At 41.1% G+C, this 23,923-nt stretch overlaps 1 long non-coding RNA gene across 1 annotated transcript in view; it reads left to right on the forward strand.

Annotated features, from left to right (window-relative positions):
* Positions 1-759: 759 nt before the first annotated feature.
* Positions 760-23,923, forward strand: part of LOC114671699 (uncharacterized) — a 41,900-nt gene continuing 18,736 nt past the window's right edge. The window contains exons 1-2 of the long non-coding RNA XR_013412582.1: positions 760-788; positions 19,930-20,023. This is a non-coding gene — a long non-coding RNA (uncharacterized LOC114671699). The remainder of the gene's footprint in view (positions 789-19,929; positions 20,024-23,923) is intronic.

Below are 23,923 nucleotides of genomic sequence, written 5' to 3' on the forward strand. Positions count from 1 at the left end.
TGGCTTCTAGAAGCTGCCTGCATTCTTTGGCTAGTGGCCTCCTTCCATCCTCAAAGCCAGCAGTGGCTGATCAAGTCTTTCTCATGGTGTTATCTTTCTGATTCTGACCCTTCCATCTCCCTCTTCCCCATTATGGACCCTTTTGATAACATTAGGCCCACCTGGATAATCCAGGATAAACTCTTTATTTTAAAATCAGCTGATCACTCATCTTAATTCCATCTGCAACCTTAATTCCTTTTTGCTATGTAGCATAGCATACTCACAGGTCCCAGGGAATAGGACATAGACATCTGGGGGCAAGAGACAAGGTTGTGCCTACCACTTCTACTCTTAGAGTTTTTTTTATTTAGTATGTTTGTGTAGGGGCCTAGGAATTTGCATTTCTAACAAGTTCTCAGATGATGCTGATGCTAATGATCCAGGAACACACTTGGGGAACCATTGGCAATATGGTTTGGATTTGTACCTGCTCAAGTCTCACGTCAAATTGTAATCCCCAATGTTGGAAAAGGGGTCTGGTGGGAGGTGATTGGGTCATGAGGGCAGATTTCCTTCTTGCAGGTCTCATGATAGTGAGTGAGTTCTCATGAGATTTGGTTGTTTTAAAGTGTATAGCACTTCCCCTTACTCTCTCTCTCTCCTGCTCCAGCCGTGTGAAGATGTACCTGCTTCCCCTTCCATCGTGATTGAAAGTTTCCTGAGGCCTCCTCAGCTATGCTTCCTATACGACCTGCAGAACAGTGAGCCAATTAAACCTCTTTTCATTATGAATTACCCAGTCTCAGGTATTTTTTCTTTCTTTCTTTTTTTTTTTTTTTAAGAGATGAAGTGTTGCTGTGCCACTCAGGATAGAGTGTAGTGGTGCAATGTCGGCTCACTGCAACCTCCACCTCCCGGGTTCAAGCAATTCGTCTGCCTCAGCCTCCTGAGTAGCTGGGATTACAGGCGCATGCCACCACACCTGGCTAATTTTTTTTTTTTTTTTTTTTGTATTTTTAGTAGAGATGAGGTTTCGCCATGTTGGCCAGACTGATCTCGAACTCCTGACCTCGTGATCCACCCACCTCGGCCTCCCAAAGTGTTGGGATTGCAGGCAAGAGCCACTGCACCTGGTCTTGGGTATTTATTTATAGCAGTGTAAGAATGGAGTAATACAATTGATTTAGAAACTCTGTTCACTTAACATTTTAATTCATTCAGTTCTATGTGCCCAACACTATAGCAGATGCTGGGGATGGTGCCTGCCAATTTAAAAAAGCCCATAATCTAGCAAAGGGAGCAAACAATTTCAATTTGGTATAATATACACTCTAAGAGTGTAAGTGGAAAGTGCTAAGTGTGCAAAGTGCTAAGCATTCCTAGAAGACAGAGCAACTAACAGGGGCAAGGGAGGCTTCACAGTATAGGCGACATTGGATATTAAAAAATAAGAAGGACTTTGGGAGGCCGTGGTGGGTGGATCACGAGCTCAACCTGATCAAGACCATCCTGGCCAAACTGGTGAAACCCCATCTCTACCAAAAATACAAAAATTAGCTGGGTGTTGTGGCATGTGCCTGTAGTCCCAGCTACTCGGGAGGCCGAGGCAGGAGAATTGCTTGAACGCAGGAGGTGGAGGTTGCAGTGAGCCGAGATCACGCCACTGCACTCCAGCCTGGCAACAAAGTGAGACTCTGTCTCAAAAAAAAAAAAATTAGATAAATAAAATAAATAAATAAAAAACAAGGAGGAGATTTCTAGAGAGTTGGGGGGGTAGAATATTGCAGGTATTGGGAATACCATATGAAAAACAGCATGACGTGTGTAGGGAATGGGGAGTAGCTCTATGTAGTTGAAGTGGATAGTTCATTGCAGTGGGAGAAAATTTGGTAGATGATACTAGAAAAATAACATATGCCACATTAAGGAATAGAATGGGCCTGTCTGAGTTGCCTGCCCAGCCCACACTGTCTTCTCTGAGAACATTCTTCCCTACAGCTTCCGCTGAAGATGTGGGCCTCCACCGCTGTCACGTTTTGTCCATATAACCTCACCCCTTCATGGTCACAGCCAATTGAGCATTTGACCCAAGAGCTAAGCCAATCAGATTTTCTTTCTCAATAATTTGTTCTGAGAGATATGATGGTTAGGTAGGCTTGGATTAAGAATGTGTATAGGGGGCCATGTGCATTAAATGAACAAGCAGAGAGAGACAGGGTGGGAAAGTCTTCAGGAGAATGGGGTAAAGTCAAAGAAACACGCAGAGGTAAGATATTGAAGGCAGTGAGAGAGAAGCCAGCACACGGGGGACTCTGTTCCTGACAACTCCCCTGCTGCCTGGCTGTACTTCTTGCTTCATGAGAATCCCCTATTTCCTGATAATAAACCTTCTTTTTCTTAAAATGAGATGGAGTACTTTTTTTTTCCAAAGGGTTTAGATTTTTATCTTGGCAGAAATGAGCCAGTGGAAGCGTATAAGGCAAAGGAATAACCAATTTGCATTTCAGAAGATCTCTGGTTGCAGAAGAGGGTCAGGGCAGCAGATGAAAGGCTCTGCATTGGCCTGGGCAACAGAGGGGGACAGTCTAAACTCAGGTAGCAGCATAGATGTGAGGAAGGGGTGACTCTGAGAGATACTTGGGGGGTAGAATTGATAGGACCTAATATTTTGGGTTGTATGAAGTCGAGGTTGGAAGGAGTTAAGGACAGTCCTCCATTTTCAGCTTGATGAATTGAAATAATTGAAAAGCTGTTAACAAAGAAAGTGAAGACAGAATCACATTTTGGAAGAAAGATATTAAACTCAGTTGAAGACACATGTTATGTTTGAGGAGCCTATGGCAATATCCAGTAGGCACTGACACTTTATACCTGCAGGTTAAAAGGGGGTTAGAATAAAGATGAATATAGGTGGTATTCCTTTGACTACATTAGATTTTGGAAAGAATTTAACATGAGAAGGAAGAAAAGAAAAGAGACAACAGAAACATTAACATTGACGAGCCAGAGGACAGACACCAGCCAGCCATGGAACCTGTGGAGCAATGGCCAGAGGAGTAGAAGGAGGCAGGAGAGAGCGAATGCAGGCAGTAAGGGAGGGGAGTTTTAAGCAGGAGAAAATAGCCATACAGGGCAAATTGTGCAATAAAGTTAAGTAAGATAACAGCTGAAAGTTCATAGTATTTGATATTTGATCCATTGTTGTCTTTAAAGAGAGTAGTTCCATCAAAAGGGAGATGGCAGAAGTAAGATGAGGTCATCTTGGGTGAGGAGTGACTGGTTGGTAAGGAAGTAGCCAAGGCTAGTGATAATGACCCTTTCTGGAAGTTTGGATGTGAAGGAAAGGAGACACCTAGGCTGAAGCTTAAGGATGAAGAGAGATATTGTAGGATTATTACAAAACTGACCCTAATTCTCCATCCCTCCCTGAATCCACATCCTTTGTGATGTGACTTTGCAGCTCCTCCCATCAAAAGGTAGAGCCTATTTCCTTGCCCCTTGGTTAGACTTGTGAATTGTTTTTGTCAATAAAATGAGGAAGAATTGCTGGTGTGCCAATTCAAGAGGTCTTGTATTTCTGCTTTCTCTCTCTCTCTCTTTCTCTCTCTGCCTCTTGAAATCCTGCCCAGCAACCATGAGAACAAGCCTGAGCTAAACTGCTGGATGATAAGCGACCAGTGTCCCAGTCACCGACTTCACCATAACTAATAACCTGCTTAATTGTCAGGCATGCGAGTGAGCTCACCCTTGACCAGCCTGCCCTAGCTGACCCCTCCAGCTGACTGCACCCTCTTGAGGGTGTGTAGTCACTGTTTCAGGCCCAGCTGAAGTCAATAGAGACCAATTGAGCCTGGCCCAGATGACTTATCAATTTGTGAATAAAGTTCTTTCTGTTTGAAACCACTGTTTTGGGGTGTTTTGCTTTTACATCAGTAGGTTACTGATTGAAGAGATTGTTGGAAGATTTTTATAATTTTGCATTAGCATGGAGGAGATTTGAACATGTTTGCACATATGGGGAAAAGATAGATTTAAGATTCAAGAAAGAGGGGTAAGTGATGGGAGAAAGAGATGAGACCAAAAGCTCAGATGGAAGATTAGCCTGGGAAAAGACAGAGTGCCTCTTTTGCTTTCAAGATAAGAGAACAAAGTAGGGATGGGAGCAGACATCCTGGACTGAAATTCAGCTCATCACTAGGGCTGTGGCTCTCAACTGTGAACATGGTGGTGGTTTCTCTAGCTGTATCTTGGGACATGCTCACATGTAACATCCAACCAAAAATTTACGCTCCAAACTCATGCATTTCCACATCTGTCAAAGCTAAAAGGGGCATCTGAGACAGATTTCCTTTTGTTTTCACTGGTGTGTCAAATGCCACAGTGACAGCAAAGGAATAATCTTCAGTTTGTGTATAATGAGGTCTGAAATTTCCGTCTCCACATATTGATCATGAATCTTATTTCACTAGATAAACTGACAGCAGAGTCTCAGGTACTTAAACAAAATTTTGAAAAAAAATCAACATTGCCACCCACATCTATGGCTTTTTTTTTTTCCTACTGTCACTTTCATGTTTCAGTTATTTTGTCTATATGCACTCATTTCCAGTTTTTTCTGGATTCCTCAATAATCAAATCTTTCCTCAATCCTACATATACGCTCCTACATCCTTAAAAATACGATTTAATGGAAAGACAACTGGTTTGGCAGGCAGAAAAACTGAGTTCTAGTCTTAACTCTGCTGTTAACTGGCAAAATTATCTAGGCCAAGTCACTTAACCTCAGTTTTCTTATCTGAAAAATTTATTCCTCCAATAGGTATTTATTGAGCAGGCATTATGTGCCAGACACTATTTGAAGGGCTTAGGATATATCAGTGAAAAAAACAAGGCCTCTGCCCTCAGGGAGCTTACATTCTAGAGGAATCAGACCATGAAAAACATATGCAAAAGACAGGATAATTATATTACATAACTGCAGGTGCAAAGTGTTATGAAAAAATTAAAAATAAAGTGGGAGTTGGGACAGGTTGCAGGTCAGGAGAGACCTCTGAGGAGGTGACTAGAAGGAGGGGAAAGGGTTACCATGAGGGTGTCTGGAGGAAGAATGTTCCAGAAAAAATTCCTGACAGTGTTTCTTCAGTTTTTTTTCCCCTTTAGACTCCATTTATGCTTGTTTACCTCAGTGAAGATTTACAATATGTACGACCATTAGGCCAATCTTGTATACTATTCCATACATTTCTTTGAATAGCCAACAAATGACCAACTATCCCCTCTAGAGCAAGACCCATGGGTCCTAGGTACAAGAGCCTGTTGCCTTGTATTTACTTTCAGGGACTTCTGTATGGCATTTTCCACTGGAAAGGTCAGGTTTATATTATGTCAAACATCACATGAGGATTGCCTATGCACCTTTCCACCTTGCACAGGGTAGCTAAAGCAGGCAAATATATTTTTAAAAAGACACAGCTCTTGAGAAAGTCACTACTATTTCTGCAAACGTCTAATGTGCCAGATGCTTTACATTCTTTATCTCCCCTGATCATCACAACACGCCTGCCTCCCTCTAATGCTAATGAGGTTAGCAGTTTTCTAACTTTACAGATGAGAACATGGAAGTTCAGAGAGTTTCAGAAACTTACCTGTAGTCACATAGCTAGTAAGTTTCAAAGCCGGGATTTGATTCCCAAGTGTGCGTTCTTTCCACTATCCCACACTGCTTCTTTTGTTTTTGAAGACTCTTTGATTTAGCTGGGAAACCAGATGCATACGTATATGAGACAATCAGAGAGTCATTTTAAGGCAAGTAGCACAGTGGTTAGGAGCTTGGGCTCTGCAGTCAGGCAGCCGGGGATCAAATTCCAACTCTGCTACAACACTGTGTGATCATAGGTAAGCTCCTTAACTTTTCTGAGCCTCTATTTCTTTATTTATAAATATGGATCATATGAGGATACATCTGATAAAGTTGTTGGGAGGATTCAATGAAATAATACATGTAAAGTGCTTAGCATGGCATCTCTTATATAATTGCTCATATCCTTTGCCCACACATGAAAAAAAGCTCATCATCACAGTCCATCAGAGAAATGCAAATCAAAACCACAATGAGATACCATCTCACACCAGTTAGAATGGCGATCACTAAAAAGTCAGGAAACAACAGGTGCTGGAGAGGATGTGGAGAAATAGGAACACTTTTACACTGTTGGTGGGACTGTAAACTAGTTCAACCATTGTGGAAGACAGTGTGGCGATTCCTCATGGATCTAGAACTAGAAATACCATTTGACCCAGCCATCCCATTACTGGGTATATACCCAAAGGATTATAAATCATGCTGCTATAAAGACACATGCACACATATGTTTATTGTGGCACTATTCACAATAGCAAAGACTTGGAACCAACCCAAATGTCCATCAATGATAGACTGGATTAAGAAAATGTGGCACATAGACACCATGGAATACTATGCAGCCACCAAAAAGGATGAGTTCATGTCCTTTGCAGGGACAAGGATGAAGCTGGAAACCATCATTCTGAGCAAACTATTGCAAGGACAAAAAACCAAACACTGCATGTTCTCACTCATAGGTGGGAATTGAACAGTGAGAACACTTCGACACAGGAAGGGGAACATCACACACCGGGGCCTGTCATGCGGTTGGGGGAGGGGGGAGGGATAGCATTAGGAGATATACCTAATGTAAATGACGAGTCATTGGGTGCAGCACACCAACATGGCACATGTATACATATGTAACAAACCTGCAGGTTGTGCACATGTATCCTATAATTTAAAGTAAAATAAAAATAATAATAATAATTACTAATATATGTTAACAGTTATTCTCATATATTGTTGATACATTTTTTAAAAGTATATATACATATAACGATATCTCTGGAAGGTTCAGAAGGAGACAAAAGGAACTGGTCACAGAGTGCCTCTGAGCTGGGAGCTAGGGAGCTGGGACAAGAGCACAAATTATTTTCACTTTGATTATTTGTATACCCTGTGTACATTTAAATGTTGGGCCACCTGATATTACTTATTTAAATTAACAATTATAAAATGTTTAAGAAGTACTGTTGTTATTATCATTGGAAGGAATTTGGAATAAAGAAGCTATTAGTTGGATAGACTCATTTGGAGATTTCTTGAAGGTGATGAATTGGACAGGAAGCAGGTACAGAATTTTGATGACAGAATAAAGACCTGTGAGGTGTTTTCAGTGGAAGGTTCTAGCAAAGTAGAGCATAAAGGTGGAAATGACTAGTTGGTGAATGGGGTCCATCCGATTGTTTGGTGTTGTGGAGACAATGAATCCAGCCAATAGATGAGAGTGAGGGTGCTTTCCAAATACCTGTAGTAGAAAAGAGAGGATGTAAGTGAGAAATTGGCAGAAACACTCCACCTCAAATACAAAAATTGAGAAAGAACAGTTCTGGAAAAAGATTGCCAGTTGAGGCCAATTCCACGAGCCCTGCTGCCTGAATTATTCTGGTTCATCAATCCAAATTGAGCTGGAGGAACCTTTGACATCCCCCTCTCTCTGCCCGCAGGTCGGCTGCCTCCAATCCTGAGGTCATCACTCATCAAGAGGGGATAATCCCAGGGACAGCAGGATCTGCTTCGTTACTTGGATTTAGGAGCCAGAAACCCATCAGGCAACTAAATAGTAACAATGACCCACCATTAAACACACTGAGAGAAGAGCACGATGAGGAGTTTGTACAAGAAGAAGCCAGGAGCACTTGCTGACAATGCCTACAGAGACGCAGGCTTCTGTGAGCGCTGCCTGTTGAACTGCAGTAAAAATAGATCCCTTTCCCCAGAGATGCTTGGATGTGGGCACGATATCAGTTCAGACAACGGTCAATGCATGGACTTAATAGAGTGAAAAGACTTTGGACTGTGAAGTCAGAGAACCTGGGTCTGAACTATTATTCTTCTACGTCTTTGTAGTATGCTTTCACCACATTGAAAATTGTCTGAGCCTCAATTCTTTTATCTGCAAAATGGAGCTAATACCTACACAGGGGCTTTTAAGAGAATAAAATGCAACAGTGTTTGAAAAAGCAATATACTCCCCTTTATGGAAAAAGAGCCTGTAAAGGAACCAATACAATGGCCGGGTGTGGTGACGCACATCTGTAATCCCAGCACTTTGGGAGGCCGAGGTGGGTGGATTGCCTGAGCTCAGGAGTTTGAGACCAGCCTGGGCAACATGGTGAAACCCCGACTCTACTAAAATACAAAAGATTAGCCAGTTGTGGTGGTGTGCACCTGTAATCCCAGCTACTTGGGAGGCTGAGGCAGGAGAATTGCTGGAACCTGGGAGGCAGAGGTTGCAGTGAGCCAAGATCGCACCACTGTACTCCAGCCTGGGTGACAAGAGACTCTGTCTCAAACATAAATAAATGAATAAATACACAAATACAAAATAAATACAATAAAGGAACCAATGCACCAAAGGCTGCTCTCAACATTTTCCCTGCTCCTAGGCACTCAATATCAGAACATAGACTTCTTTCTTTTGCTCAGATACCAGGGATAAGAAATGAGAGAGAGAGAAATGCGGAAAGACAGGAAACCAGATTCTGGCTATCAGAGGAAAAAAATCACTCTAAATAATTTTCAGACAATGTTGCTCTCCTTTCTCAAACACTGGGGCCACAGGCGTTATGCCAAAGGAGATAGCAGCCTGGCAGATATTTTAAACTGATTCTGAAACTGAACGACAGGCCATTTGCACCATATGCCACTGACACGTTAATCTAGGAAAGGATGCTAGGCACCTGGGGAAATCCATGCTGAAATGCCATTTAGGCGGACATACCAACTCCAGTGGCAGAGGTTCATCAAAATACAGGCAGGGTGGCCAAGAAGATAGAAGTGGAAAGCAGGAGTGAAGGGCACATGCAGTGTCCAAGGCACAAAACGTGTTCCGAGTTGCAGACACTTCATTGTGCTTCTAGGAGAGCTGCAGATTCAGCAAGACATTAAAACTGGGTATTTGCAGTCTGGACAAACGAGTATCTGCTACTTTTGCATCAGTTATTCTACATGGCCTCCAACCCTGTGACCCTCCTATCCATTGGCAAATACTGGGCGATGCTCCAGTTCACCAAAATGGCCTCCTTTAATCCTGCAGTTTCATTGTAAAAAGCCCAAGCAAGCGGCTGCCGAGTGACTCTAGTAGTTGCTCCAGTGTCAGACTTTCCAGGATCCAATTTGGTGGGAGCACTCTGGGCCTTTGGTCTCCCTCTACCCTTTGCCAGGCGCTGTTTCTTGGTTACTTTGAGCAGTAATGAGCTTCTCCACCCCAGCATGAGGACAGGCTCACAGCCAGCACATGAAAAGGGCTGTGCTCATGTGTGGCAAACTACTCTATTTCATGGGCAGCTCACACGTCTGTCTTTTTTTTTTTTTCCCCTTCTTCTGTGATGCAACTATAGTAATGATTTTTGAAAGTAGGAATAAGGCAGAACTATGGCTTTCTGGGGTAAAAAAAAAAAAAAGTCACACAGCAGTAAAATTGCAGCAGATATCATCAAAGAAGCTCAGAATAAAATGCCCACCCATTCTTGTCATTGGCTCAAATGATTTTCCAGGAGCAAAAGGATCATTCTGACAGGCATCTTAATAAACAAATAGAATCATTACCTTTGTTATTTCCCTCCAGGCAAATGAGGCTTAAAAAATCAGCACTTCCTGTTAATGTTAGTTATTTTTCATCGTCAGAGGAATCTGAAAGATCACAAAAATAAGATTAGGCCACCAAAGAATGTGGATGAATAATTCAGAGTTGTTGTTAAGCGTGGGCTCTGGAATCAGCTTTTGGTTCAGATCCAGAGCTCTGTCCCTTACCCTCTGATGACCATTGGCAGTTTACTCAACCTCTACCCCCAGTCTCTGTTTCTTCATACAGAAACTTGTATGAATAACTTACACAGAATAATGCCACCTGTACCTTGTAAAGAGTAACTTCACCTGCCAAGGTTGTTAAGAGAATTAAAAGAGAAGGTATGTGTGTAGCAAGGAGCACATTTCCTAGCACATGATCTGGGTACCTATGTTAAAATGATAGGCCTGATCTTGGAAACCACATGTCACTTATGTGTTTTAATGTAGAGAGATTGTTTCTATGAATTCTTAGCAAAGGCTAAATATGTGTTCAAATGAGAAAATCATAGGCATTTTCTGAGCATTCACCACTACACCCAAGAAGTAGAAGAGTTAGTTTTTGCTCAGGAGTAGCTTAAAGTCAACCCTAAAGAACAGTAATACCACTCTTAATCCAAGACCCGATGTTCAGCAACCCCATGCCTTTACCCTATGCACCCAGAAACACCATCTTAAATGAGATCTAAACATGCTACCACAGTAGTGTCCTAACTGATCTCCTTGCACCCCTCCTGGACTTCATATAGCCAATCCACAGAGCAGCAGAGGGCTCTATATAATGCAAAATAAATCATATGATCTCAGAATCCACTGATGGCTCCCTACCTCACACAAAATGGGACCCAAAGTCCTCCTTCTACCTGCAAAGCCCGTCATGGTTTGAGCCCCGTTGTCTTCCTAATCACTTCTCTTCCTGCTTCCCTCCTTTGCTCGCCCCCTTCTAGCCATACTACCCTCCTCAAACACACCAAGCATGCTCTCACTTCAGAACATCTGGACTGCTACTTTCTCTCTCTGGAATGCTCTTGTCCTATGTACTCATCTGGCTTGCTCCTTTACTTCATTTAGGTTTCTGCTCGAATGTCCCCTAATCAGAGAAAGCTTCCTTGACCATTCTTTTTAAATAGTCACCCAATCCTGCTATTCTCCATCTCCCTAATCTGCTTTATTTTTCTTCACAGAGCCTTCAAGACTTCATAAAGGAAGGTTAATGTGATGAGGTCCAGTCCTCACTGCTACAACTGATCCCAATGCCATAATTAGCATTTGTCACCTTCATCTTCCACCCCATTCTAGTTTTGTCTCACCCTTTACCAACACCTCAGCTGGTCTAGGGTGCCTCCCAGCAACCTAGGAGTCATCTAAGAGTGACTCAGACCTTCACCCACAAGGGGACTGGGTTGCGTTAGCCCCTGTGGGCTGAGGTTGCTGCGGTTGCCGATTTACAGTTATCAGTGGGCATTGGAGTTACCACCAAGAGATGCCCCATTGAATCCCTGGGTCCTAGACGTACTCCCTTCTGCCCTATCACCTCCACTGTTTAATAGCAACCCTATTTCCTTATAGGAATCGGGGTCAATTGCTTCGTAAACATTTCACAAGTGGATCATTGAGAATGATGGTGAAAAGAACCAATCTTATTTCCACCAGTTGATTCCTGGACCCATATATTATAGCTAGTAGAGAATCAGCACTGTTTGTTCTGTGCATATACTGCATGTTGGAGGATACAGTTCAACCTCATAGAGTATTATGCCCAAGCTAGCACATTAACTAGGCTGTTCCATTATTCTACTAGGCTGGCTGCCTCTGGGTGAAGAAGTACATTGTAAGACCAATCAATCCCATGATCATGTGCCCATTGTCACAACCCTCTTACCATCAAATGAATCCCTTAGTCTGAGGCATAGTTGCGTGGAATCCCATTTCAGTAAAGAACACATTCCACAAGTCCTCAGATATCAGTGTCAGCAACAGCACTGATGTCAGGGAAGGCAAAACCGTATCCAACTAGGTGTCAGTTCTAATAATGGAATTAGGTGTGATGTCATCAACTTGCTGCCAAGTGCCTGGCTAGTATCTCTGAGGATGGTGCCTTATCTATGCCAGCCTGTCCTCTGGCAAGAAAAATATTCAGCAATGACAGGAGCTATATCAGCCCTGGTGAGAAGGACTTGATACTGTTGTGTCCATGCCTAGTCTCTACTCCTGTCACTAGGGCCATGCCATTAATGAGCCAATTGCAAAAGTACTGGAATGGCAAAGGAGAGACACTGACATCCAGAAGACAAGTCATCCTGTCTACTTGGTTGTTGATGCTCTATTGATTCACTATGGTGGATGCTCATGAGCATTAACATAGGATTTAAAAAATCCTCACCCTTTATGCCTATCCTCATAGGTCCATCCATATGCCTTGGCCCCGTAATTCCTTATAGAAAAAGCCAATAAAAGCGGACATTAGAAAGCTGGTCATTATTGTAGGCCTCTGAAAGTGACTCAGAGTTTTCTGCCCAAGGGCCAGAGAGGGCAGCTCTACTCACCAGATCCTATCTTTATTAGTCAAGGGTTGCCCCAAGGAATGTTAATTCTCTCGAATGTCTAGGTTTGCATATGTATGAGTGCTGAGGAAATTCCAGCAGACATCTATTCAGGTTAGAAAAACTCAGGCTAGAGAGTGGAACAGATTCACAGTGCAGCTGAGACAAGATCTTTATCTGGTTATACCTGGGCATAGCTGCTTGCTGCAGCAAAAGTTGGAAAAAAAAGGTGGGTTAAGAGGATATGAGGTGAAGCCTAAGAGGTGTCTGATATACCTTCAAAACCTGGGAAGGCAGGTATGACTGTGAGAAAGTGTTAAATTATGTATTTCAGCTAATTAGATAACAGGGTATTTTAAAATATATGCTAATTGTATGGTGCTCTCAACAAAGGCAAAAGTTGTTAGCGAAGGAAGAGATCAGTTGGGCTAGAGTTGGCAGGAAAGGAGCTGGTGTCTTGAGCCATGGCTGGTGGGGAGCTGAGGACTCTGAGTAGAGTCCCTCCTTGTTAAGGAAGGTGAAATGATAATGCCCTGGAGAAGAGGTGGAGGCAAGGACAGGACAGATAGACTGCCTTCTATAAGACAGACTGCTGTCTTTGTTGTGATACAGTGTAGTACATGGCTAAATAAACATGCTTTGGAGTAAGACAGGTCTGTTTTGAATCCTGGCTCTACTGCTTGGGTAAGTTCCTTAACCTCCTCACACTTTAGTTTCCTCATTTGTCTAATGAAAACAGTGCCGACTTCATAGATTTATAATGAGGATTCAATTAATTAATTTACATAAAACACTTAAAATAGTGCCTGGTACATCATAAGCCCTAGTAAAGATGAGCTATTACTATTATCAGGGAAAGTACAAACAATGGCTTTTTAAAAGCGAAAGGAAACCTAACTAGAACAAAATTATAAGAATAGGAAACACTAGGCAGTAAAGGGAAAACAGATAAATCATATTTTCATACAGCACAAAGTAAGTGACTGTAAGGAAAGTTCTACAAAAAGTATTCAGTTGTGTCCTGCAAAAAGTGCCCGGAGATGCCTGAGGCATCTCGGAGACACTCAGCAGAAATTCCTTTTAGTCTCAGTGCAAAGAAAACTAATCAAACAATAATGGCCATGTTGACATGAGAAAAAGCAGTGGCAAAAAACCTGTTGGTAGCTCGTCTTTTGGAATCTATAGGACATATGGGTAGCTCGGGCCTTACGTCATTTCTCCAGTGTATGGCCGGATTAGCCAGGCAAATGCAATCTGCCTCCACATCAGAAGGAGAATATTTCCAGGCAGAAAGGGCTGCAGCTGTCACTGACAAACTCCAGGCATCCTGGGGATAGAATCGTTTGCCGTAGCCAAGTTTTTTGGGGGAAAACTACTTCTCTTCTTACCTGAGCTGCCTACTAGTATTCCTTTGCTCATAATTTGTATGAACAGAACAATTGTGTTGATGATTCCATGCACTGAACAAGGTTGAGAGAATATCAAAGCATTTGGGCATTGGTTTGACAAGTTATCCAAAATATCACGAAGAGTTTCCTTTTTGGTCTTCTGCCTTCAAGGTGCACCCTCTCCAATGCTAAAGTTCTTTGTGAATCTGCCTTGGCAATTAGCATGAAGGCATAAATGACCTTTGGCAATCATCAGCTCCTTAATCATCATCTGCCTTCCCTTTATTCTCCAACAGATCCTGACCCACTTCATTTTTGTGTTACAAAAACCTTCCATTATTTTCTAAGTTCAAAGGATCTTCTTTAAATTTTTTTCTTTTATTATAAAAGTAATACTCGCATATTGGGAAAAACAATCAGAGAATTTAGAAGGTTGCAAAGTGAAAAGTGAAAGAGTCCCTCCCCACTTGACCAAGAAACACCCCCACTCCACTCCCTGCAGGTTCACCATTGACAACAGTGAGTTGGGTATGCTTCCAGACAGTCCCCTTTTTCCAAAGGGGATTGTACCCCCTCCACACAACTCACAGGTATTGTTCCTTTGCAACTTACTTTTTTATTGAACAACATTGGGAATATCTTTTCATGTGTTCATATAGATTTACCTCATTATTTTTAACGAGTAAATGTATTCTATTGTGGGGTTTACCAGGAATTGCTAACAAATCCCTGATTAATGAGATACTTAAAGATATTCCCAATTTTTCTGTTACAAATCATTCTGATATGAACACCCATATATACATAATTGTGTACTTGTGAAAGTGCATGTCTAGAATAAATTCTTACAAGACTATTTTGCTAAATTTCATGGTGTGTACACTTAACATTTTGACACATATCGCTAAAATTTGAACCAATTTACGCTCCCATTAGCAGTGTGTGAGAGTGTCTGTGATTCCACTCCCTCCCAAGGTTCCCGAGTCTCCTGACAAAGTAGCCTGGGATTTGAAATCAGACAGACAGGTTTCTGAATCCTGGCTCTGTCATTTATTAGCCCTGTGACCACTTTTAAATTAGTAGGCCCCTTGGGGCCTCAGTTTTTTCTCCTATGAATTGGAAACAAACAAACAAAACCAACCTTCTGTAACTGCTATAATAGTTCAGTGAAATGATGCAATTGAAGGACCTAGTACATTGCCTGCCAGACGGTAGCCACTCAGCACGAGCCATTTCCCTTAACTTCAATTTCCTAATGTGATATTCTGGTTTATACCTGCTTCTCACTGGGGTGACTCCTCTTGCTGGTATGCCCTTTTCTTACAGTGAGGTAACAAGAGTCACATATGCTGGAGTTTGATAATCAGTTTTTTTTTTTTTTTTTTTTTTTTTGAGACAGGGTCTCACTCTGCCACCCAGGCTGGAGTGTAGTGGTGCCATCATGGTTCACTGCAGCTTCAACTTCCTGGGCTCAAGTGATCCTCCCGCCTCAGCCTCCAGAGTAGCTGGCTGGGACTACAGGTGCATGCTACCACCCCCGGCTCCTTTTTATTTTATTTTATTATTTTTTGTAAAGAAGGAGTTTCACTTTGTTGCCCAGGCTGGTCATGCGCTCCTGGGCTCAAGCGTCCTCCCATCTTGGCCCCCCGAAATGCTGGGATTACAGGTGTGAGCCATTGAGCTGGCCAATAATCATTTTCTTTTTTTATTTCATCTGCTTTTGCATGTCATTAGAGAGGTGATGACACTTCTCTGAGGCATTATTTCTGGGAATTTGAGTATTCTTTGCTAATTGGTTCCAGAACTAATAAGTTAACTGCCAGATTCCTTTTGTATCATTTTGTACAAATTCACCAACCCTAAAAGATTATAGAGACTTTGGCAAAGAAGTGACTTTTGTGGGTTGTAGGGTGACTGAAGTTTCTCCTTCAGAAAAAGATTCCTGAAGTCTTCCTTATAGAAGATTATATATAACCCCCACCAGTCCCACGACCTACCCCCGGTCATAGACAAAAATATCAAAAAATAACTGGCAGCTTCTATTTATTCTCAACTGATGTAAGCTCAAACAGTACAATTCAATCATTGGGTGACGCTTATAACTACCTCATAGTATGTGCATTCACTGAGTAAGTCCACAGTTTTTTCTGGTTTCCGAGTTTCTAGCCTGAGCCATTGAAGACTAGGGGATTGTAGCTTAGCTGATTCACTTCCCAGCAGCTCCACCCTACTTTTATAATTAGATTTTATGATGATGATCTGAGGAACTAAAGACAAGACCACCCCAACCAGGGTCCATTAACTTATGAGAAAGGATTTTACCTAGTGAAGAAGTGGTGAAAGCAGACACATTCAAAGACGCTTTCTTCTCCATGCAGTCTTTCTTCTTCAGGGATCTTTCCCAATTGCTAGAAAGTAATTCAGCTCACAAAGCTCAGATGGTACCATGTTGTGGGGAATGAGATGTGATGCTCTCTGCAGCAAGGCCACCCTAAAGTTCAGAAGATATGTGTGAGCTTTGACTGCAAGGAGATTTTAGTTTTAGCATGAAAAGCCAATATCAGATCATTTGAATTTATTTTCCACTTCAGTTTGCCCATCTGCTCCAGGAAATCTGATTTAAATATATTTTATCAGAAGCTTTCCACAGACACCAAGTTACCTAGCAACTCCAAGTTGCCGTTAGTGAGTTGTTTCCAACATAAAGAGAGTTCAGAACTTGGGGATGATGTGTTTTTAGCCTTCAAAGTTTATGAAGCAAGAATTAAATATTGAAACTGCCATTCTCACTCTGCATGAATGTAGAACCCATTTAAATTACATAGAGTCTTGGGGGCTGTATTTCTAAAGAGAAATTTTTAATTAACCTACATGACCATAAATGTAAATGAAATAGTTCTGTTTAATTTGCAATAACCAATCCAAATGCAGCATAGCTCAGGTTTAATTTAAGATCTTTAACAAAATCTAAATTAGTGCTTTGCATTTTGTGCTTGCTTTGGTAAGTCAAAAAGAATGAGTATTTCTAGACCTTGGCAAATATATCCCTTAGCTCCATTATAAGGATATGGGCTTAGACCTGTAGATGGTGAGTTGAGCACACGCAGAAACATCACTATTCTCCAAACACATAGGAATGATAGATACAATATTAAATATATATGTATATATAAATGCATAGCCACAATCTAAAACAAAAAAGGAAAATCTTTATGGATCACAAACAGAAAGGAAAACCCAGTGGTTAGCAAGAACTGAAGCTGCACACAGCACATGGGGAGCCCAGAGTGAATAAGGTCACCAAGGTTGGAGTCTTAACACCAGCTTGGGGACCAGCACCTAATACCTGCAGCATGTGATAGGAAACTGGGACCAGGCTCTCCACATGAAGCGAGAAGCCAAAGTCTCTTCAGCATGTTTATGAACAGGAACGAAAATCACTTTGCTCATTACCCAAGGTTGTAACCAGAAATATACTATTTGCAATGTTCAGCTAAATTATTATTCAAGAATGAAGATGAAATAATCATATTTTCAGATAGACAAAGACTCTGAAAACTTACAATCCTCAGATTCTCACAAATCTAATACCCAAATCTAAATGTAAATAGATAGTACAATAATATTAACTATAATATTATCAATAATTTTTTACATAAAACAAGTTAGAACTAAAATTCTAAACAATTACGTGGATTTTAACTGGGGTGGATAATTTTGGGGACAGACATATTATTCTGAGGTTTTTATCTTGTTTGGAAAGACAGTAGAATCTGATTCCATTTAGATACTTCCAAAAATATTAATATAAGTGCCTCTGTAGAATTGTAAAGTATGTGAGCTGTATTTCTGACTGAGGTCTTGAAGTCTAGGATACCAGCTCATGTTAAGGAGACAGTATTGAGGAAACATGGAACAAAAATGATTTTCTATCAGAACAAAGCAAAAGTAGGAGACAGAATAGTGACTTCAGATCTATAGAGAAGCTAAATTATCAGTAACAGAAGAGATTTTGAGACAACAGGATGAAAAGGCCTAGGGGAAAGCATGGGGTTACTGAGGTGACATGCTGCAGCTTGGTCAGCTGGAGTCAAGCATACCTTTCAGTAGTCTTCCTAAGGCAGTGGTTCCCAAGCTTTTTCTTCTAAAGACCCCTTTACACTCTTAAAAATTTTAGTGAGGACTCCAAAGAGCTCTTTGTGGGCATATTAGTCTGTTCTCATGCTACTAATAAAGATACACCTGAGACTAAATAATTTATGAAGGAAACAAGTTTAATGGACTCACAGTTCTGCGTGGCTGGAAAGGCCTCACAATCATGGTAGAAGACAAAGGAAGAGCAAAGGGACATCTTACATGGCAGCAGGCAAGAAAGTGTGTGCAGGAGAACTGCCTTTTTTTTTTTTAATTATACTTTAAGTTCTAGGGTACATGTGTACAACGTGCAGGTTTATTACATATGTATACATGTGCCATGTTGGTTTGCTGCACCCATTAATTCGTCATTTACATTAGGTATTTCTCCTAATGCTATCCTTCCACCATCCCCCAACCCCACGACAGAACCCATTGTATGATGTTCCCCTTCCTGTGTCCAAGTGTTTTCGTTGTTCAATTCCAACATATGAGGAGAACATGTGGTGTTTGGTTTTTTGTCCTTGCGATAGTTTGCTCAGAATGATGGTTTCCAGCTTCATCTATGTCTCTACAAAGGACATGAACTCATCCTTTTTTATGGCTACATAGTAGTATTCCATGGTGTATATATGCCACATTTTCTTAATCCAGTCTATCATTGATGGACATTTGGGTTGGTTCCAAGTCTTTGCTATTGTGAATAGTGCCATAATAAACATACATGTGCATGTGTCTTTATAGCAGCGTGATTTAAAATCCTTTGGGTATGTACCCAGTAATAAGATGGCTGGGTCAAATGGTATTTCTAGTTCTAGATCCTTGAGGAATCGCCACACTGTCTTCCACAATGGTTGAACTAGTTTACAGTCCCACCAACAGTGTAAAAGCGTTCCTATTTCTCCACATCCTCTCCAGCACCTGTTGTTTCCTGATTTTTTAATGATTGCTATTCTAACTGGTATGAGATGGTATCTCACTGTGGTTTTGATTTGCATTTCTCTGATGGCCAGTAATGATGAGCATTTAGTCATGTGTTCGTTGGCTGCATAAATGTCTTCTTTTGAGAAGTGTCTGTTCATATCCTTTGTCCACTTTTTGATGGAGTTGTTTGATTTTTTTCTTGTAAATTTGTTTAAGTTCTTTGTAGATTCTGGATATTAGCCCTTTGTCAGATGGGTAGATTGCAAAAATTTTCTCCCATTCTGTAGGTTGCGTGAGAACTGCCCTTTTATAAAACCATCAGATCTCATGAGACTTATTCACTATCAGGAGATCATCATGGGGAAAAATCTACCCCTATGATTCAATTACCTCCCACCTGGTCCCTCCCACAACATGTGGGGATTATGGGAGCTACAATTCAAGGTGAGATTTGCGTGGAGACACAGCCAAACCATATCAGTGGGCTAATGTGAGATAGATAGATAGATAGATAGATAGATAGATAGATAGATAGATAGAGATATTTATCATGTTAGAAGCTAAAACTGGGAACATTTAAAAACTCAATTAATACAAAAGGACACATTTCATGCACTGTCAGAATAAGGATGTCATCACATCACCTGATCTCTGAAAAACTCCTCTGTAAACGTTATGTCAGAATAAGAGAGAAAAAGATAAATAAAATCTTGATTGGATCTGAAAATAGTTTTGACCTCACAGACCCCTGTGAAATAGTCTGGAGGATCCCCAGGGATCCCAGACCTTATTTTGAGAGCCCCAGTTCTAAGGGATAGAACATACCGTATGCCTGTTCAATGTCAACCCGTATGTGCCCTTTAAGGTTGGCCTCCATCTGACTAAGCTCTGGGTGAGTGTTTCTACTCTGGCCCTTTTCTGAACTCACAGAACTCATTGCCAGAAACACACGGGTTGCTTATTTAGACCCTCTTTGATAGTCTTGTTTTGTTTCATAATTCAATTTTTAAATAAATGTATGTCTTTTTAATTTGATCAGAATTTCTGGAGGGTAAGGCATGAATATTCTAGTTCTTTTTTTCCCCAAAGGAATTAATATGGGATACTATGAAGTTAGTAAGAATTAATGGTGATTATAATGGCTCTGGATTTATTAATTAGTTGTAACTATAATGGCAACTCTTAAAATGATTTAGCAAATTATTTTATCATAGATCAACAAGGCGACAGGAATCAAATTGAATCTGGTCTCTTTCTATTCCAGATGGTCAATAACATTAGAGTGCAGCCAGTCTCCAAGGCCAGAAACAATGGAGTCATGTGCAGGTCCTACTTCTCTGTTCCCATCTGATTGGCTGGTAAATTCTGTCATTTTACTGTGGAACTGTCCTCTGGGGTGGTCCTTTCCTCCGATTCCTAGTGTCACTTCCTCAGTCAAGTTTTCAGCACTTCTTGCCTTGAGTATAGGAGCAGCCTCCTTATTAGAGCTCCGGGGCCTGACCCTCATCTCTTCTTATTCCAGTACATGTGCCTTACAGTCACTGCTCATTTTCCTGAAAGCAGGCTTGATCTCGGTATTCTTCCTGTGTAAAAATCACCTATGACAACAAAGTCTATTTGACTGGATGCCAGGGTATATCAGGTTTTACTTTTCTAATACAGTTGGCTAAAGGGTGGTCTTCAGAGTGGATGCTCTGGTCTCGTGTGGCCCTGGGCCAACAGCCAGGATAAGATTACCTAATTACACAGTCAAAAGATAGAGTCTACCTGGGATGTATAGGCTACATGACAGAAAAAAATTCTGGATTTCTTCAAAGTGGAATCTGGAAGAGCAGACTGCCCCCAGCCACTGCAGATTGTGCTAAAGTGTTTCTTTTTCCATGCCAACTCACTCTATACTTCTACTTTGCCTCTGGAAGAATTTCCTAGCATAGCACCTACCACAAGAACTATACCAGTGGTTCTCAATGAGGAGCAATTTTGTCCCCAGGAGACCCTTGGCAATGCCTAGAGACATTTTTGGTTGTCACGAGTTGGGGGTGAGAGCCACTGGCATCTAGTGAGCAGATGGCAGGGATGCTGCTGAACATGCTACAATGCACTGGCCATGCCCCCACAATAAAGAATTATCTGGCCCAACATGTCAGTAGTGCTAAGGTTGGGGAACCCTGAGAGGCACAATATAGCTTTAGTAATATATGTAATAATTTCTCTATATAGTGTTCCTGAGTAGCTTATAGGAGTATCTTTTCCATAACCATTTGCAACCCCAGATCATTGCCCAAATGGAGTCAGCCTCTCATATGCCTACACAATAAAGCTCAGACTCTCAGAACTGATGTTCGAACCCCTTCCAGATGTACTCCTGCTTCCATCAGCTTCATTGTTCTCCCCTTAATGCTGTCTGCCTTATCTTATACTACATTAAACTCCCACTGTCCCCTGAAATGCCACACTCTTCAAATCTTTGTGCAGACTCCTCTCTGATTACACTACTCTCTCTTTTAATTTACTTAGCAGACGTCTACTTATCTTTAAAGACCCAGCTCAATTAAAGCCCTCCCTGACACCCTCTCCTCTCTGTGCACACCTATTCCTCAGACTTCCTATTTCTTTTATAGTACTTGTTTGTCTTTCTTACTGTACTGTGGATTTTTACAATCTTTTACCTTAATTTGATTGACAGCAATTAGCACTGGGCCTGGCACTTGGTAAGTGCTCAAAAATTATCAATCAAGTGTTTATATGCGTGTACTTGTAGGTGTATACACACATGAGTAAATGCATGCACAACTGGATGGACACACACACACACACACACACACGCCAAAGAAAAAGCCTGGCTGAAGAGAGACTTTATCGCCATTGCTATGCAAGATTACTTCTCCCAGACACTTGCATAGTGTTCCTGGGATAGGAATTTAAATCAAGTTTCAAAGAACCACTATGAAAAATCATTTATGTAGACACAGGTGTTCAGATGCTTGCCTATTGTTCAAATGCCAAAAGATTGCCAATGCAACATGGTACAACTCCAGCCAAAGGAGACCTGGTACAACATTCCAGAATTGTATATGGAATAGAATTTCATCAATAGTGCAATCAAAGTTGCCTGTGTTTTTCCTAGAGTGTAACCAGGACTGAGGAATCGCCCCTGAATCTGCTCACTAACTGAAAGCTGAGAATGCTGAGACAGAGTGTATGTTCTGTGTGCACATACAAAAGAAAAGTGCTTTGTGCTAAATCCATTAAAATCTGAATTCTGTGCTCATTGGTCATTTTTCTTAATTTGTTTAGTGAATCACTGGATGAACCAGCCACACGTGAATCCTGATTCACAAACTGGGGAGCTGTGGGGGCGAGGCTCCCTTGGTCTGTGTTTTTATCTATAAAATGCTCTTTGGCACCTCTTGAGGTCATAGGATAAATGGATCATGTGCAGAACCCGATTCTGCCTGAATCCAGAGTTAATCTGAAGCATACATATTATGTATATATCTCACATGATGTATAGCTAACAGATTCAGAAGTATAATTTACTACAGTGGGTCTTCATTACCTGTGGTTTTCTATAGGCTGGATCTGATTCCTCTTTGCTCCTTTTTTATTGTTTTGGTGGAGAAACAAAAGCTTTACATATAAGATGTTCATTAAAGTCTTGGTAAGAAGATGGAAAGGAGAATATTGACTAATATTGAGGATTTTTATGAACCTACTACATCCCAGGAAAATTGGAAATGAGCAAATATAATCACAGTTTTCAAAAGGGGATGAAAGAGGGTTTCCAAGACTATGATGTAGAAGCCAAGGATTTAGTTTGAGAACTTGGAGCCTCAGTTTGTTGAACGCATTGATTTCAACAAACCAATTGAAAGGTTGTCCCCAGCCACGGAGGGTTCCTAAGTTGGAGGACATTTTATTTTCTACAGCATCAAAATGAATGGTGAGGAGCTAAGTACAGATAATGTACTAAATTAGTACAACTATGTACTATTAATAACCAACCCTGCTAAGGGGTTTCCACTACACTGACAGAGATTAACAGGAAAGGAAAATTCTGTTTCTCAACAGATGATTCACATACATAATGCTAGATTAAACCAGGAACAATTTGAATCCCTGAATAGACCAATAACAAGTTCTGAAATTGAGGCAGTGATAAATAGCCTACCAACCAGAAAAGCCCAGGCCCAGACAGATTTACAGCTGAATTCTACCAGAGGTACAAAGAGGAGCTGGTATCCTTTCTTCTGAAACTATTCCAAACAATTGAAAAGGAGGGACTTCTCCCCGCTCATTCTATGAAGCCAGCATCATCCTGATACCAAAACCTGGCAGAGATACAACAAGAAAAGGAAACTGAAAGCCAGTATCCCTAATGAACATCGATGCAAAAATTCTCAATAAAATACTGGCAAACCAAATCCAGCAGCACATCAAAAAGCTTATTTACCACGATGAAATCGGCTTCATCCCTGGGATGCAAGGCTGGTTCAACAATATTCAAATCAATAAATGTAATTCATCACATAAACAGAACCAAAGACAAAAACCACATGGTTATCTCAATAGATGCAGAAAAGGCCTTCAATAAAATTCAACATCACTTCATGTTAAAAACTCTCAATAAACTAGGTAGTGATGGAATATATCTCAAAATAGTAAGAGCCATTTTTGACCAACCCACAGCCAGTATCATACTAAATGGGCAAAAGCTGGAAGTATTCCCCTTGAAAACTGGCACAAGGCAAGGATGCCCTCTCTTGCCATTCCTGTCAACATAGTATTGGAAGTGCTGGCCAGGGCAATCTGGCAAGAGAAACCTGGCAATAAGAAATAAAGAGTACTCAAATAGGAAGAGAGGAAGTCAAACTGTCCCTGTTTACAGACGATATGATCCTACATCTAGAAAACCCCATCATCTCAGCCCAAAACTCCTTGAGCTGATAAGCAACTTCAGCAAAGTTCCAGGGTGCAAAATCAATGTACAAAAATCACAAGCATTCCTATATACCAACAACAGACAAGCAAAGAGCCAAATCATGAATGAACTCCCATTGACAATTGTTACAAAGAGAATAAAATACCTAGGAATACAGCTAACAAGGGAAGTGAAGGACCTCTTCAAGGAGAGCTACAAACCACTGCTCAAGGAAATAAGAGAGGACACAAACAAATGGAAAAACATTTCATGCTTGTGGATAGGAAGAATCAATATCATGAAAATGGCCATACTGCCCAAAGTAATTTATGGATTC

This window comes from Macaca mulatta, chromosome 1 (assembly GCF_049350105.2).
Source record: "Macaca mulatta isolate MMU2019108-1 chromosome 1, T2T-MMU8v2.0, whole genome shotgun sequence".
In the NCBI taxonomy this organism is placed as follows: Eukaryota; Metazoa; Chordata; class Mammalia; order Primates; family Cercopithecidae; genus Macaca; species Macaca mulatta.